This window comes from Trachemys scripta, chromosome 3, assembly GCF_013100865.1.
Source record: "Trachemys scripta elegans isolate TJP31775 chromosome 3, CAS_Tse_1.0, whole genome shotgun sequence".
Lineage (NCBI taxonomy): Eukaryota > Metazoa > Chordata > Testudines > Emydidae > Trachemys > Trachemys scripta.
The window spans coordinates 117,389,008-117,402,679 of NC_048300.1; the positions used below are offsets into that span (position 1 = coordinate 117,389,008).

Genomic DNA, 13,672 nt, shown 5'->3' on the forward strand with positions numbered 1-13,672 from the left:
ACATTGTTTTGACATGGAAGAATCTGTAGTGTTAGAAAAGTAAGGAACTGGTTCTACTCAACCACTTTGCTGCAACATCATTTTGGAGCACCACATATTGATGCCTGTGTTCCAGGGTAGTATCAATTTAGTACAGTATGCGATATCTCTCCTGTTAAGGAAATATATCCCACCATCATAATGGGAATAGGGGGATAAAATTGATGATCTAGTAACAATGGTCCTATAGCACTTAAACATTTTTGATAACAACCTCAGGCAAATCATGCTCTTGTTCTGTGCCTCAGTTTCCCTAGCTTCAAAACAAGGATGCTCACCTTTCACACAGGCTTAACTTAACTTTAGTGTATGTAAAGAGCTTGGGGGCTCTTGGTGCCACAGAAGAGCACAAAGCTCCAAAGTTTGAAGTTTTCGTACTACTTTTAGTCATTTTGTCCCCGCCTAACCACCCAACATTTCTCTAATACAGCCCAATTCTGTAAGGTGCTGAATGGAGTGGTAATGAGCAGCCATTGACTAGACCAGTTGTTTTCAACCCTGAGGGTCTGCAGAGTAGGTCTAAGATTTCCAAAGGGCCCCGCATCTCCAGTGGAAAATTTTTAGGGGGCTGCAAATGAAAAAAGGTTGAAAACCACTGGAGTAGACCACTGAGAGGACGCCGACCTTCAGGATCACTTCCCAAGTGGTTTGTTGCAAACTGATTTAGACAGGTAAGGAAAAATGATATTTCTACTCAAATTCTACTGGCTTGATTCCCAAAGGTGATGAGCCCCATCAGAGTCAGTGGACACATTGGTGGCCGCAGCATCTCTGCAAATAAAAAACAAACCAACCAATCCCTCTCTCTGGATGTGTCAATCCCCCTTACATTTCCTGGTACAGGGAGATCACTGACTGGGAGCACTTTCTCAAAAAGAAAACATGCCACAGGACTCCTGGCTGCACAGAACTATTCGGAAAATCAACTGCTGCCTACATTGGGGGAGGGGGCTCAGCTCCAGGCTCGATGAGAACCAGAAGGATTCGGTCAGGCTCACCGCACTCGTGTCTCGGCAATACTGCACACAACACGTCCCAATGGAGCACGGCTCAAGCACTTTGGTGAACTCTTCCCGGTCCCCACAACAAGCCCCTCGCCCGGACTCGCTGCCCGACGCTCCGGCGCAGCAGCGGCTGCTGTGGGGTTAGCGCGGCTCGAGAGTCCCTGCACTTCTCCCGGGACAATCGAGCCGATCTTCTTCAGCCCCAGCCAGCCCCCCGCCCCCGATGGCGCCCCTCCAGCCTGCACCCGCGGCCCCCTGCCCCCCGCATTAGCCCGGGGCGCATCCGGGACGGTCCTGGTGCCCCCCAGCAGCTGCACCGCGCATCATGCCGACGCCGCGAGGGGCACAGGGGCAGGGAGACAAGCGGAGCCCCCCGCCCGCAGCGGAGCCGGAAGCTTGGCTCCCAGAAAGTTTCCACTTCCAAACCCAGGGCGAGTTTCCGGATTGAGGGGAAGCGCCCCCCCCCCCCTTACCTCGCCCCCGACAGTCCTCCTCAGCCCGGCCCCGGCGCGGCGGCAGCGCCCGGCAGCCGAGAGAGCCGCTCCGGACGCCCCCAGCTCATTGGGTCGGCTGGGCCATCCCAGCGGCGGGCGGACAGAGACGCCTGGGGCCGGGCGCGGCGCGCGGAGCGAGGATGTGCAGGCGCCACCGGGACACCCGAGCGCCGCCAGAGCAGAGGGAGGAAACCGCAACGTCACCGAGTGCAGCTGGGGGAGGGGAAACGCCTGGGGAGCCCCCCGAGCCCACCCCCCCCCCCGCCTGGGCCCGGACATCCTCCCTCCAGGCTGGAGAGCAGAGCACGACCCCACCCCTGCTGAGCCGTGCCGGGCGCTTCCTCCCTCCCCCGAGGGGCAGCACAAACAAGGCACATGCCGCACTCAGGGCCAGCACGGGCTACAACTCCAGCTCCTTTGGATCTACCGAGATCCTGCTGCTGCTTGTTGTACCCGATCCCCACACTACGCCGTCCACACAGAGACCAAGTCTAGCTGCTCCTACTGCCCCACCACCACCACATCCAGACCCCCAGGAATCCCCCGAGACTCAGCCTTGCAAAATCACACATGCAGCTCTGGAGTCCTTCTTGATTCAGCCAGGTTTTGGACCTAGGCTTCCAAGGTCTAACTTCTAACACAAGTCTACATTCCTACTGCACCTAAAAATTCTGGACCCTGTTGCATTCTGGTACATGAATGCCACAAAATCCCAGAAACAACTAGGAATCCTTGTGGCACCTTAGAGACTAACACATTTCTTTGGGCATAAGCTTTCGTGGGCTAGAACCCACTTCATCAGATGCACGGAGTGGAAAATACAGGAGCAGGTATAAATACATGCAAAGATGTGAGTTGCCTTACCAAGTGTGAAGTCAGTCTAACTGGACAATTCAATTGACAGCAGGATACCAAGGGAGGAAAAATAACTTTTGAAGCGGTAATGAGAGTGGCCCATTTCAGACGGTTGACAAGAGTAACAGTAGAGGGAATTTAGTGTTGGGTAAATTAGGTTTAGGTTTTCTAATGACCCAACCACTCCCAGTCTTTATTCAGACCTAATCTGATGGTGTCCAGTTTGCAAATTAATTCCAGTTCTGCAGTTTCACATTGGAGTCTGTTTTTGAAGTTTTTTTGTTGAAGAATTGCCACCTTTAGGTCTGTTATTGAGTGACCAGGGAGATTGAAGTGTTCTCCTACTGATTTTTGAATGTTATGATTCCTGATGTCAGATTTGTGCCCATTTATTCTTTTGCATAGAGACTGTCCGGTTTGGCCAATGTACATGGTATCATGTGTATTGTGTACTATATACATAATAAAATTGAGGATAAAATAAATACTTTGGAATTGTAGTCTTGCTTCTTTAAGCTGTGTTTGGTTGCAGATTCTCCAGTATTTCTCGGCTCTGGAGGGCTGAACAAATTTTATCACTCTCAGGCTCTTCTAGTGGGATCGAGATCACATCATTTACTGTACACGTGAAAAGACTGTGTCCTTGCCACATTCTGGTAGGGTAACTGAAAAATACATTCTGTTTACCTACATTTTCGCAGAGGATATTCTTTGAGAGAAATCTACTCTGTGATGTTGCTTGAGGTAGAATGATTGCTGAACTCCACCAGAGGTGGTTGCATTTTAATAGTGGGTGAGTGACATTGATCACTGCACACAGTCTGTAAAGTATTTCTTAGGATTCTTGTTATAGAAATGTAAAAGCTGTAGTTTCTGATTTTAATCAGGTTGTTCATAGTGGGCAGTCTGATTTGCTGCTGTATTGAAAAGATTAGCTAACTTCTGGAAACAAATACTTGTGTAGGTCCTGCAGCTCCATTGGATTTCACACTACTATTAGCACAATGAAGAGACCAGCCACAGTCAAGGGCTTCAGGCTCATGGGGCAATGACACAGCCTGGAATGAACCCATGTCTACTTCCAGTGATGACAAGCCTAAAAGAAGGTTATATGTAGTCTGGTGATGAAGGATGCTTCATGTTCTTCTCACCTGTGTTTGCGGAAATGTAAATTTGCTTTGTCTCCTGCCATCTCCTCTCCCTGCTGTCTCAAAGACTCTGTTTACTACATATATGTAAATTGAGGTAAACACACATTTCTTCATTCAGTATACTCTTGCCTAGGCAAGACTGCATGGTTTTGAACATGTGCTAAGAACATTATACAGGGGGATTTCATAACTTTACATATAATGTTACTACATACGTTTCAGCATGATATCATTGACCAGCAAGTTATTAGTTTTCAAATGATCTCTCACACACACACACCTAACAAGACAAAGGAACCAGCCCTTTGGTCTTGCGGGGGCTGGAGGGGGGGAGGATCCTGACCTGAGAATTTGGTCAGGATTTGGTCCCTTGCTGTTGGGAAACTATGGTAAGGATTTTACCTTGAACCAATTCTAGCTCATTAAGTTTAGCTACTATAAAGCATTTTATTTTAATTTCTCTTGTAACCATTTGTGACTTTAATGCCTTATATTTGTATTCAACTTAAAATTCTATCTTTTTTTGTTAATGAACTTGTTTTATTTTTAATCTAAACCAATCCAGAGCAGTGTTTAAACTGAACTCTGGGTAACTCCAGTTAAAGTAGCAAACTTTGAATATTGACCCTTTACAGGGCAATGGACCTTTAATCTCTGAACTGCCCAAGAGAAGGCTGGACAGTGCAGAACACACATTTTGGGGGAAATTTGGGACTGGGAGTGCATTGGGGTCACCCTGCAAGTAGTAACCAAGGCTGGTGGAAGTCAGACTGGTGAATTACTGACAGGCTGCTGGGGTCAGAGTTGCTGAACCATGGTTGGAGCTATACACAGACATTCCGAGTGTGGCCTGCATGTTAGCAGACTGTTTGTGGGCAGCCCAGGCTGGAAGCTACACTAGTAAAGCACTTTGAGGCACTCAAGGCTGCAGGGCAGGCAGTGACACTACTGGTTTGGATTGCACCCTGGAATGTGACAGAGGGGCAGTTTGGTGAATGAGTAGCCAGAGAGCCTTTGCACTATTCTGGTCTGCTGGATGGTTACTGAGCTGCTGAAGTAAGAAAAAATTAGAGACACCCCTAGAGCTACTCTTCACTGGGAGCCAGTCTAGTCTCCAGCTATCTCCAGACTTGAAGAGACAAAATATTCAGCTCACAGCTACTTTCCTACTTCCCCCAGCCAGGGGCTGCACTAAAGAGAACAGCTCAGAATCTAAGCCATGTCTTTTTTGACTCCCCTTTGCCAGCACTGGCCTCTTCTCAGAGATTTGATACAATCTCGCCATGCTCAGTGTATATGTCCTCCTCGGTGTGGCTCCTGTCACTTCTGACAGACTTTTTGTATCTCTCTGCATCAGCCGTCTCCCCTTCTACTTTCGAATTTCATCGGAAAATGTCATCATTTCTCTCCCCCTCTGGTTACGTTGTTCTATTTTACATTTGGAAAGGTCCTATTGAAATTTAATACATTTTGAGATACCGTTTCCCTAAATGATATTGTGGAAAACAAAACTGTTTATGCACACTGGGTTCCAGCCCAGGGCCCTGTACTGCCCAGCTAGGTCAGACCCTTTACCCATATTGAAGTTTTCCTTGAGCCATTTCCTACCTTGCGTCTGGGTCTCCAAGTCTCTTCTCTAGTTACCCAAGATCCCTCCAAAGCCTCCCTGCCTGGAGAGCTTTCCTCCATGCTGTCAGCTGCCTTTCCTGCTCTGACTCTCCCCTTCTGAGCCATGGCCCTGACGGAGCTTTGTTGATCCTTACAGTCTCTTCCCTCCAGCTCTTTCCCCCACCTGGACCCTGTCAGCACTTAAACCTGGTTCTTTTTTTACAGGAAGGCCCTGATTCCTGAGAGGTGGGGCTAGTTCTGTAATCAGGGCTGGCTTAGCCCCAGCCCGCCAGCCCAAGGGCTAGTTACCCTGTTACACCCCCAACCTTTTCGTCATTCCTGCTGCCCAAGCCACACAACTACCCAGGCTTTTTGCTTCTTTCTCCTATTTGTGTCTTTGTGTCGTCTTCCAAGTACCTCCTTCCTGATGTGAGTTGCCTTGGCACCACTTTCAGCTTAAAGCACATGTCTACCATGGTGCCTGTGAGCAATATTGAAAAAATAAAATAGAAAGGTACAAAACCCTCCAGATACTCACATTAAGTAACCAAAGCAACTGTATATCTGTGCTGTAACCCTTGTACTCCCTCCTCCTTCCCTTTCATAGATGTGATCATTCCTTATAACAGGGATCGGCAACCTTTGGCATGCGGTTCGGCAACCTTTGGCACGTGGTAAGCACCCTGGCAGGCCGGGCCGGTTTGTTTACCTGCCGCGTCCACAGGTTTGGCTGATTGCGGCTCTCGCTGGCCGTGGCTCGCTGCTCTAGGCCAATGGGGGCTGCAGGAAGCGGCGGCCAGCACATCCCTTGGCCTGCGCTGCTTCCTGCAGCCCCCATTGGCCTGGGACAGCGAACCGCGGCCAGTGGGAGCTGCAATCGACTGAACCTGCGGCTGCGGCAGGTAAACAAACTGTCCCGCCAGGGTGCTTACCCTGGCGAGCCGCGTGCCAAAGGTTGCCGATCCCTGCCTTATAATATCTGAACTCATATTGCTAAATCCTGTCAGGAAGGGACACTGGGCCACAGCTTTTTTTGAACCAAATTGTAGAGTGCAAATCAGAGGGAGGGAGGTAAAGCCAGCTTAAAGGTCACCTTTGCACTCCCCTGATCCTGGTGCTGCTCTGCTATTCCCTCTGCATTGTGTTAGCACAACCTGAAGGCTGCTCTAATTTACAGCAAGCTATTCTAATCCTCAGCCTTATTAGGGGCATCTTGGCCAGACCCCCTTTCCCGTGCTATGTCAGTAGAAGGAGGGCGAGTAATGTTTGTCTCTCTGCAGGAGCTGTGTGCCTCTTGAGGTGATCTTTCCAGGACTGGTTAAGGCCAGGCCTCACTACCAGTGTGACACAAAGCAACCACCCCACACAGGATGATCTAGCCCCTGGATTTTTATTATTCTGTAAATTGCCAGGCACACCGATGGAGCGGTAAAAACACATACATGAAAATAAATAAGTAATTGCTTACCTTTCTCCATCTTCTCTGTCTCACACAGTCTTCAAACCTTCTCCTAGCTTAGCCTCTTGGTGCCCAATTCCATGGTGGCCAAGCCAGCAGTACTGTTAGCTGGAAGGGGAAACACTAGAAACCTTTCCTGATGGTTCTTCTTTTTGTGTAAATTGAGCCACTTCTCGGCTTTATGTTTCCCTCTTTTTCTTCCTGCTTGTTCTTTCTGATGGTTTAAGCTAAGGCCCGCAGATAGGTAGTAAGTCAGATGTAGAGATAAACTGCAGCAGATTTCAGCGTGAAGGAGGAAACTGCAACACCAGCAAGCTCAGTCACTGGAAGGTGAAAAAGCTGCTGAGTGAGGGCAGGGTGCCGTGGAGGCCCTCTTGTCCATACGTGGACATTCTCCAAACTGTGGGCAGGAGGAGAGCAATGGTAAAGTGAGCACAGTAGTGCATCATGCCCTCGGCACAGCTATTTGACATAAACCCCTGAAAAGGCTTCGAGCTACAGGAAGAGTGCGGGTGAATCAGCTAGTCTGCATCCTGTCACAGTTTCTCAAAGTTCTGTCAAGGCATGGTCAAGGCAGCAGGTTTGTATAATTTTTGTTGGTGCCCAGAACGGGTCCAAGTCCCCCCCGTACACACACATGCCTGCCTAAGGCTCTGGGAGGGAGTTTGGGTGCAGGAGGAGGTGAGGGCTCTGTGAGGAAGTTTGGGTGCGGGAGGGATGAGGGCTCTGAAACGGAGTTTGGGTGCTGGGGCGGGCTCTGGGCTGGGACAGGTGGTTGGGGTTCAGGAGGGGGTACGGGAGGGGGTTTGGCTGCTGGGTGTGGGCTCAGGGCTGGGACAGAGGGTTGGGGTGTGGGGGAGACTGCAGGGTGGGGACTGGGCCAGGGATCAGGAGTTTGGGGTTCAGCAGGCAGGCTGCCCCGGAGCTGGGGTGGGGGGCCAGAGAGAAGGACTCCCCCCAGCCTTTTCCCCACCAGCAGCAGCGACCTCTGGGGGAGGAGGGCCCCTCTCCGGCACGAAACTCACCCAAGCTTCCAGGCTGCTGCTCAGGAGGTCCAGCCAGGATAAGCCCCCACTGAGTCAACTCAGAGATGCCTGCCGGGGGGGAGGCTGCCATGCACCTCCTTCCCTCCTCCCTTTGCAGGTGTGGCAGCCGCCACTGCTTGCCCCCGGCGCTGCTCCCTTGTAGCCGGCTGTGGCCCATGAGGGAGAACAGTGCAGAGCTGCAGGGGACAGCTGACCACTGCCCAGGGGAGGCAGGGACGCTCGCGGGAGGTGCGCGGGGGAGAGACCCGGCTCCAAGCATTGGTGGAGCAGAGCCCCCCTGGCCCTGAATTTGCTGGAGCCTGGGCACCATGGACTCATACAACTCAACCACCATTCCATAGGCTGTGTCCATGCTGATGACAGGTTCTGCTTGATAACAATACAAAGCGGAGCGGACCAACGCATGTTCATTTTCATCATCTGAGTCAGATGCCACCAGTAGAAGGTTGATTTTCTTTTTTGGTGGTTTGTGTTCTGTATTTTCCACATCAAAGTGTTACTCTTTTAAGACTTCTAAAAGCATGCTCCACACCACATCCCTCTCAGATTCTGGACGGCACTTCAGATTCTTAAACCTTGGGTCGAGTGCTGTAGCTATTTCCAGGGCCGGGTCTGGCTTTTTTGCCGCCCTAGGCAAAAAAGCCACCCTCCCCCAGCGCGGCAGGGGAGGGCGCCGAGCCTGGCTGCAGGCCGCAATCCCCGACCGGCCAGGGCTCTCCGCTATCCCCGGCAGAGAGCCCCCGGCGGCCAGAGCGCTGGGAGGAGGGCAGAGAGCCCACCGCAGCTCTCCACTCTCCCCGACCGGCCGGAGCGCCACGGGGAGGGCGGGGAGTGCAGTCGCGGCCCCGCTTTCGGCTGGAGCACCCCGCCGCGCCGCCCCACCTCCAGGCGCCGCCCCAAGCACATGCTTGGTGGGCTGGTGCCTGGAGCCGGCCCTGGCTATTTCTAGAAATCTTACATCGATACCTTTTTTGCATTTTGTCAAATCTGTGGTGAAAGTATTCTTAAAATGAACACATGCTGGGTCATCATCCGAGACTGCTATAATATGAAATATATGCAGAATGCCGGTAAAACAGAGCAGGAGATGTACAATTCTCCCCCCAAGGAATACAGTCACAAATGTAATTGACACATTATTTTTTTATTGAGCATCATCAGAATAGAAGCATGTCTTCTGGAATGGTGGCCGAAACATGAAGGGGCATATGAATGTTTAGCATATCGGCATGAAAATACCTTGCAATGCTGGCTACAAAAGTCCCATGCGAATGCCTGTTCTCACTTTCATATGACATTGTAAATAAGAAGCAGGCAGCAGTATCTCCCATCAATGTAAACAAACTTGTTTGTCTTAGCAATTGGCAGAATAAGAAGTAGGACTGAGTGGACTTGTAGGCTTTAAAGTTTTACGCTGTTTTGTTTTTGAGTGCAGTTGTGTAACCAAAATAAATAAATAAATCTGCATTTGTAAGTTACACTTTCACGATAAAGAGATTGCACTTCAGTACTTGTATGAGGTGAATTGAAAAATACTATTTCTTTTATCATTTTTACAGTGGATATATTTGTAATAAAAAATAATATAAAGTGAGCACTGTGCACTTTGTATTCTGTGTTGTAACTGAAATCAATATTTAAAATGTAGAAAAATAGCCAAAAATATTGAATAAATTTAAATTGGTACTCTATTGTTATAAGTGCGATTAATCGCAATTAATTTTTTTGAGTTAATCGTGTGAGATAACTGCAATTAATCGACAGCCTGAATAATTTTATTTCTCTTACACTTAAATTTAATTCTTTGAGTAGTGAGTTCTAAAATGCCTAACCTGCCCTGGCTGCTGTAATTATCCCTATGGTAACTTTCTAAAACTATATATTCCATCTAGGTTTTTCGTTTCTACTGGTGGCGCACATCCGCACATACTTTGATGCACATAACAAAATTTATTCGGCACATAGATGGAAAAAATTAGAGGGAACATTGCATGTGTTGTATACCTGGGTGATGTCCACCACATAGATTTACATCAAGGCCAGACAACTGTGCGTTGATGGCCAATTAAGGACACCACTCTAACTATGGGCATTAGAAGAAACTCATACCCGTCCAGTAAGCCTTCCGGTAGATGCCTCAGTAAGAATATGGGCAATGGTTGCCCCTGTGAGTCATCAAACCATGTGATATGTGCATGTGACCCTGGAGTGCATCTTGGGTCAGTAACCTTCCACAAACAGAGGTTGTGAACTTTGTTTGAGACAGTAAAATTCTATGAACATGGCAAACGATTTAAAAGAACCCCTGAGATAGTTCCATTTTATCTTTATTTCTATAGACTGGATTTCTAAAAAGGAAGCTTTGAACAAAGACTGATGATCCCCAGTATGCTTGGGTAAGTTACACAGAGACTTTTACAAACTAGCAGTTTATTCCATCGCTTCTATGATTCTGATCTACGAACACTGAAGAATAACTTGTATGTATATGATCTATTAACCATTTATAATGCTGCTTCTTTTCTTTTATCATTAAACCTTTAGTTTTTAGTTACTAAAGGATTGGCATCAGCATGATTATTGGGTAAGATCTGAGTTATATATTGACCTAAGTGGCTGATCTGTTGGGATTGGAAGGACCCTATATCTGATGAAATTGGTTTTCAGCAACTATTTATCATATAGTCCAGTTTCTGGGTGTGAGCCAAGGGCTGGAATGCCTAAGGAGACTGCATTTTTTACTTCTTTTTAACCAGTGTGGTGAGACAGAAGTTCACTTTTGTTCCTGGCTTGGTATAATCTAATGATAGAATAAGCTATTTCTCAGCAGTTTGTCCTGAATTTGGCATTCTGACTGGCCCCACTGAGGCATGGTAGGGTCCACAGTGTGCTAGGGACTTTCCATACACAGAGGAAGACCCTTCCCCAAAAGCATGTGGTCTGTAAAAGGCAGAACAAAAGCTTGGGGAAAAAAGGCAAAACACACCCTGAAAGTGAGCAGGCTTCTGATAGGAATACATTGTTTTCATTATTTTAACTAATATATATATATATATATATTGGTGGGCAGGTGAGCCCCCTGCCCACCAATGTTATCTGTTGTTGACCCTCAATCATCAGCCATTTTTAAATGGTTGCCCACTCGCCAAGCCACGTTTCCATTCCATTTTCACATCACCTACCCACTGGCACTCCACAAGTACCTCCCTGACAGCAATCAGGCCACCCAGTGAACAGCAATGAGCAGGGCACACACATGATGACACAGGAGGCTGCTCTGTAGGTGGTGAAGGTGTGATCTTGCCCAATGCTGCTGCAGTCTCTGGGTTCTCAGGTGATGGGGGTCCCTGCCCTATGTGGCTGCCCATGGTATAAGTGAGCTGGGCCACATCAGGGAGTGGCAGGAAATGGAAGTTCAGCCTGGTTAGCTCTTTCCATCACTGCTGCAGCTGCTCTGGGTGCTGCCCTGGAATCTGGTTGCCGTATTCTCGGTGTGATCTGCCCAATATCATATAAAGAGGGTTTATCACCTCGGTATTCTGTGATAAAATGCCTCTGCCCACATAGTTCAAAACTGCATTGGCATTTTTGCTGTCACATATGATGGCTCATTTTGAATGACGTGCATGGTTCTGCATACTGGCTCAGGTTACGCTACTGTAAAGCAATAGTGGATGGAAACTACATCTCTCAATTATAATTTTGAGGCACAGCAAGAGAAGAGTTAGAATATACCGTCAGGGCCGGTGCAGAGACTGGTGCATGAACCACTCATATTCATAATAGCTGATGAAAGGAGGCTTTTCTTAGATTTTTAAAAACACCTCTGAAAATTTTACTATAATTTTGTTAGGCATGGAGGGTGGAATTTTCGGAATTGCACTAGTGATTTAGGAGAACATGTCCTATTGAAAGTCCATTCCTAAATCACATAGATGCTTTTGAAAATCTCATCCATAGAAGCTTTGGACATAGGCACCAATTTTTTTCCTCTCTGGCAAGGATAAACTATTTCATGGTTGGTTACTTTGTACTTTAACTTATTAGGAGAAAAAGTCAATGTCACTGTTCTGTACAGAGATGAGTATTTGTGCTAACCCCCAAAATAGGTAACTTTCTGACTGCTTGATAGAATCTGATCAGATCAGCTGAGAATTCTATATAACGTTTATAATTTGTATCTCCATTTGTGCCATTGCCATTTTGTGTGTTCCACCCTCTAATTTGGACAAGTGGACCAAAACCATAGCATGGTTTTGAAGTGGCTTTTATCCCCACAATAAGTATTTTGAACTGTGTCACAACAGCATTAGAGAAAACCATGTATGAACTCTGCGAGGGTGAGCAGGAAGCAGGTGGGATCTCCGGGGTAGTGCTGATTAAAATAGCTTTGTTATAGTGCTGATATGGCCTCAGATGTTAGCCTTTATAGTAACAATAACATCTGGTCAACTCTGAAAGCTTTGTGGCTTGCGGTGCTTGTCAAAGAGATACCATGGGTACCCACTATATCCTGAACAGATTTACCTCAGACCTTTGCCATAAACACAAGCAAATGATCAGGCATGTTGGCAGTATTGCTTGCTTTAATACCTGGAGCTATGCATGGAAGATTCCTCAGCCTGTGCTATGAAGAAGCAATTAAATTGTACAATGCAAACTTTTTTTATAATGGCAATACCAGAGTCTGTCTAACTTCCTTGATTTCAACTTATTTTTCATTATCCTGTTTTTAATCACTATTCCTATTTATTTAGACTGTTTATGCTAAATGAAAATAAAAGCAATATTTGCTTCCTGCTTAAGAGGAACATGCAATACAAACCTCTGTGTTTACATGGATTTTTCCGTGGTTCACTGAAGTCTCAGATCTGCCGTCAGATGTTCCACTTACTCAGAAAAACAGTTTATTAGTGGCGTCTGGATGGCTCCAGGGATTGGTAACAGAATGTAGAGCCTCTGACCCTTACGTGTGCAGGTCAAATCCAGCTCAGGTTGGCAGAGAGTGGTCCTCATGCAATTCTGATGGGCAGGTATGCAAACACACTAAAATAACTGGCAGTCTACACAGAGGGTAAGGACTGGATGGGCATTAACAACACATAGTGTACTTCCCTTCCTGGAAGTTATTCCTCTAGGTTAGATGTGAGGCAAATTGGCATAGTGCACAGAGAAGCCTGTACAGTTGCAGCTTGTCTGTAGCTGTTCTGTAGGAAAGAGAGGGCCTCAATGTTCCTGACTATCAATCTCACATCCTTCCGGCACCACTACAAATATTTCACAATTTGCCAGGGCTGCTTACATGTGGGTGATAGTCCAAGATAACAATTTTGCAGATTCATTCCAACTTCTACCTCAATTTTTATCTCTCATCTCTTTTCTAAGCACTGAAAAGGGGGTGGAGAAAGGCGAGGCCAGCAAGCTGTAGACATCCTTATCTAGTCTCCTTTCAGTTCTTAATGCCAATTGAGTTAAAATGAAATTACAATCTTCCTCCAAATATGTGCTTAACAAGTAGATGATCCTGGTTGAAAAAATAAGCCATTTAATCTGCCAAGTGAGCAAAGCAATTTTTATATTAACACCATACTGTTCCTTCTGTAGGACTGAGTAGTAGCTGGCTGCCTTGAGGCACTGATTTTATGCAAACTTTGCCAACATATGCAGTTTCCAAAGCATTGCACTTAGGAGTCCTTCTGCAAATAAAGATTCCCTGCCTAGGGAAACAGCATCTTCATAGCAAATCAATAGCGACTATGTTGTATTTTGTAGGCTATTCCTTATTTTGTACCAGAGGTTAACTCCTTCTTTCTAAAAAGTGGTATGAATGAAACTCATTAAAGACAAGATACTGAGGAACATACAAACTATGCACAGAAGAAGTATATTTACACTTGCTGCATTCCTCTTCTATGTGGTGACAGTTCAATATTGATGTTCAGGGTGGGAAATAGTTTGGCTCTGATTGCTGGCATCTCTTTACTAACTTTGTTCTTTTAATTTCATGTGTTCTGAC

At 47.0% G+C, this 13,672-nt stretch overlaps 1 protein-coding gene across 2 annotated transcripts in view; it reads right to left on the minus strand.

Annotated features, from left to right (window-relative positions):
* NT5DC1 (5'-nucleotidase domain containing 1) overlaps window positions 1-13,672 on the minus strand; it is a 277,652-nt gene that overhangs the window by 39,035 nt on the left and 224,945 nt on the right. The window contains exon 1 of one of the 2 annotated variants that reach the window (XM_034765824.1): window positions 1,517-1,775. The exons of the other annotated variant lie outside the window; for it this stretch is intronic. The gene's annotated coding sequence lies outside the window, so the exon portion shown is untranslated. Of the gene's footprint in view, window positions 1-1,516; window positions 1,776-13,672 lie in introns of those variants that run through there. 2 annotated transcript variants of the gene reach the window in all.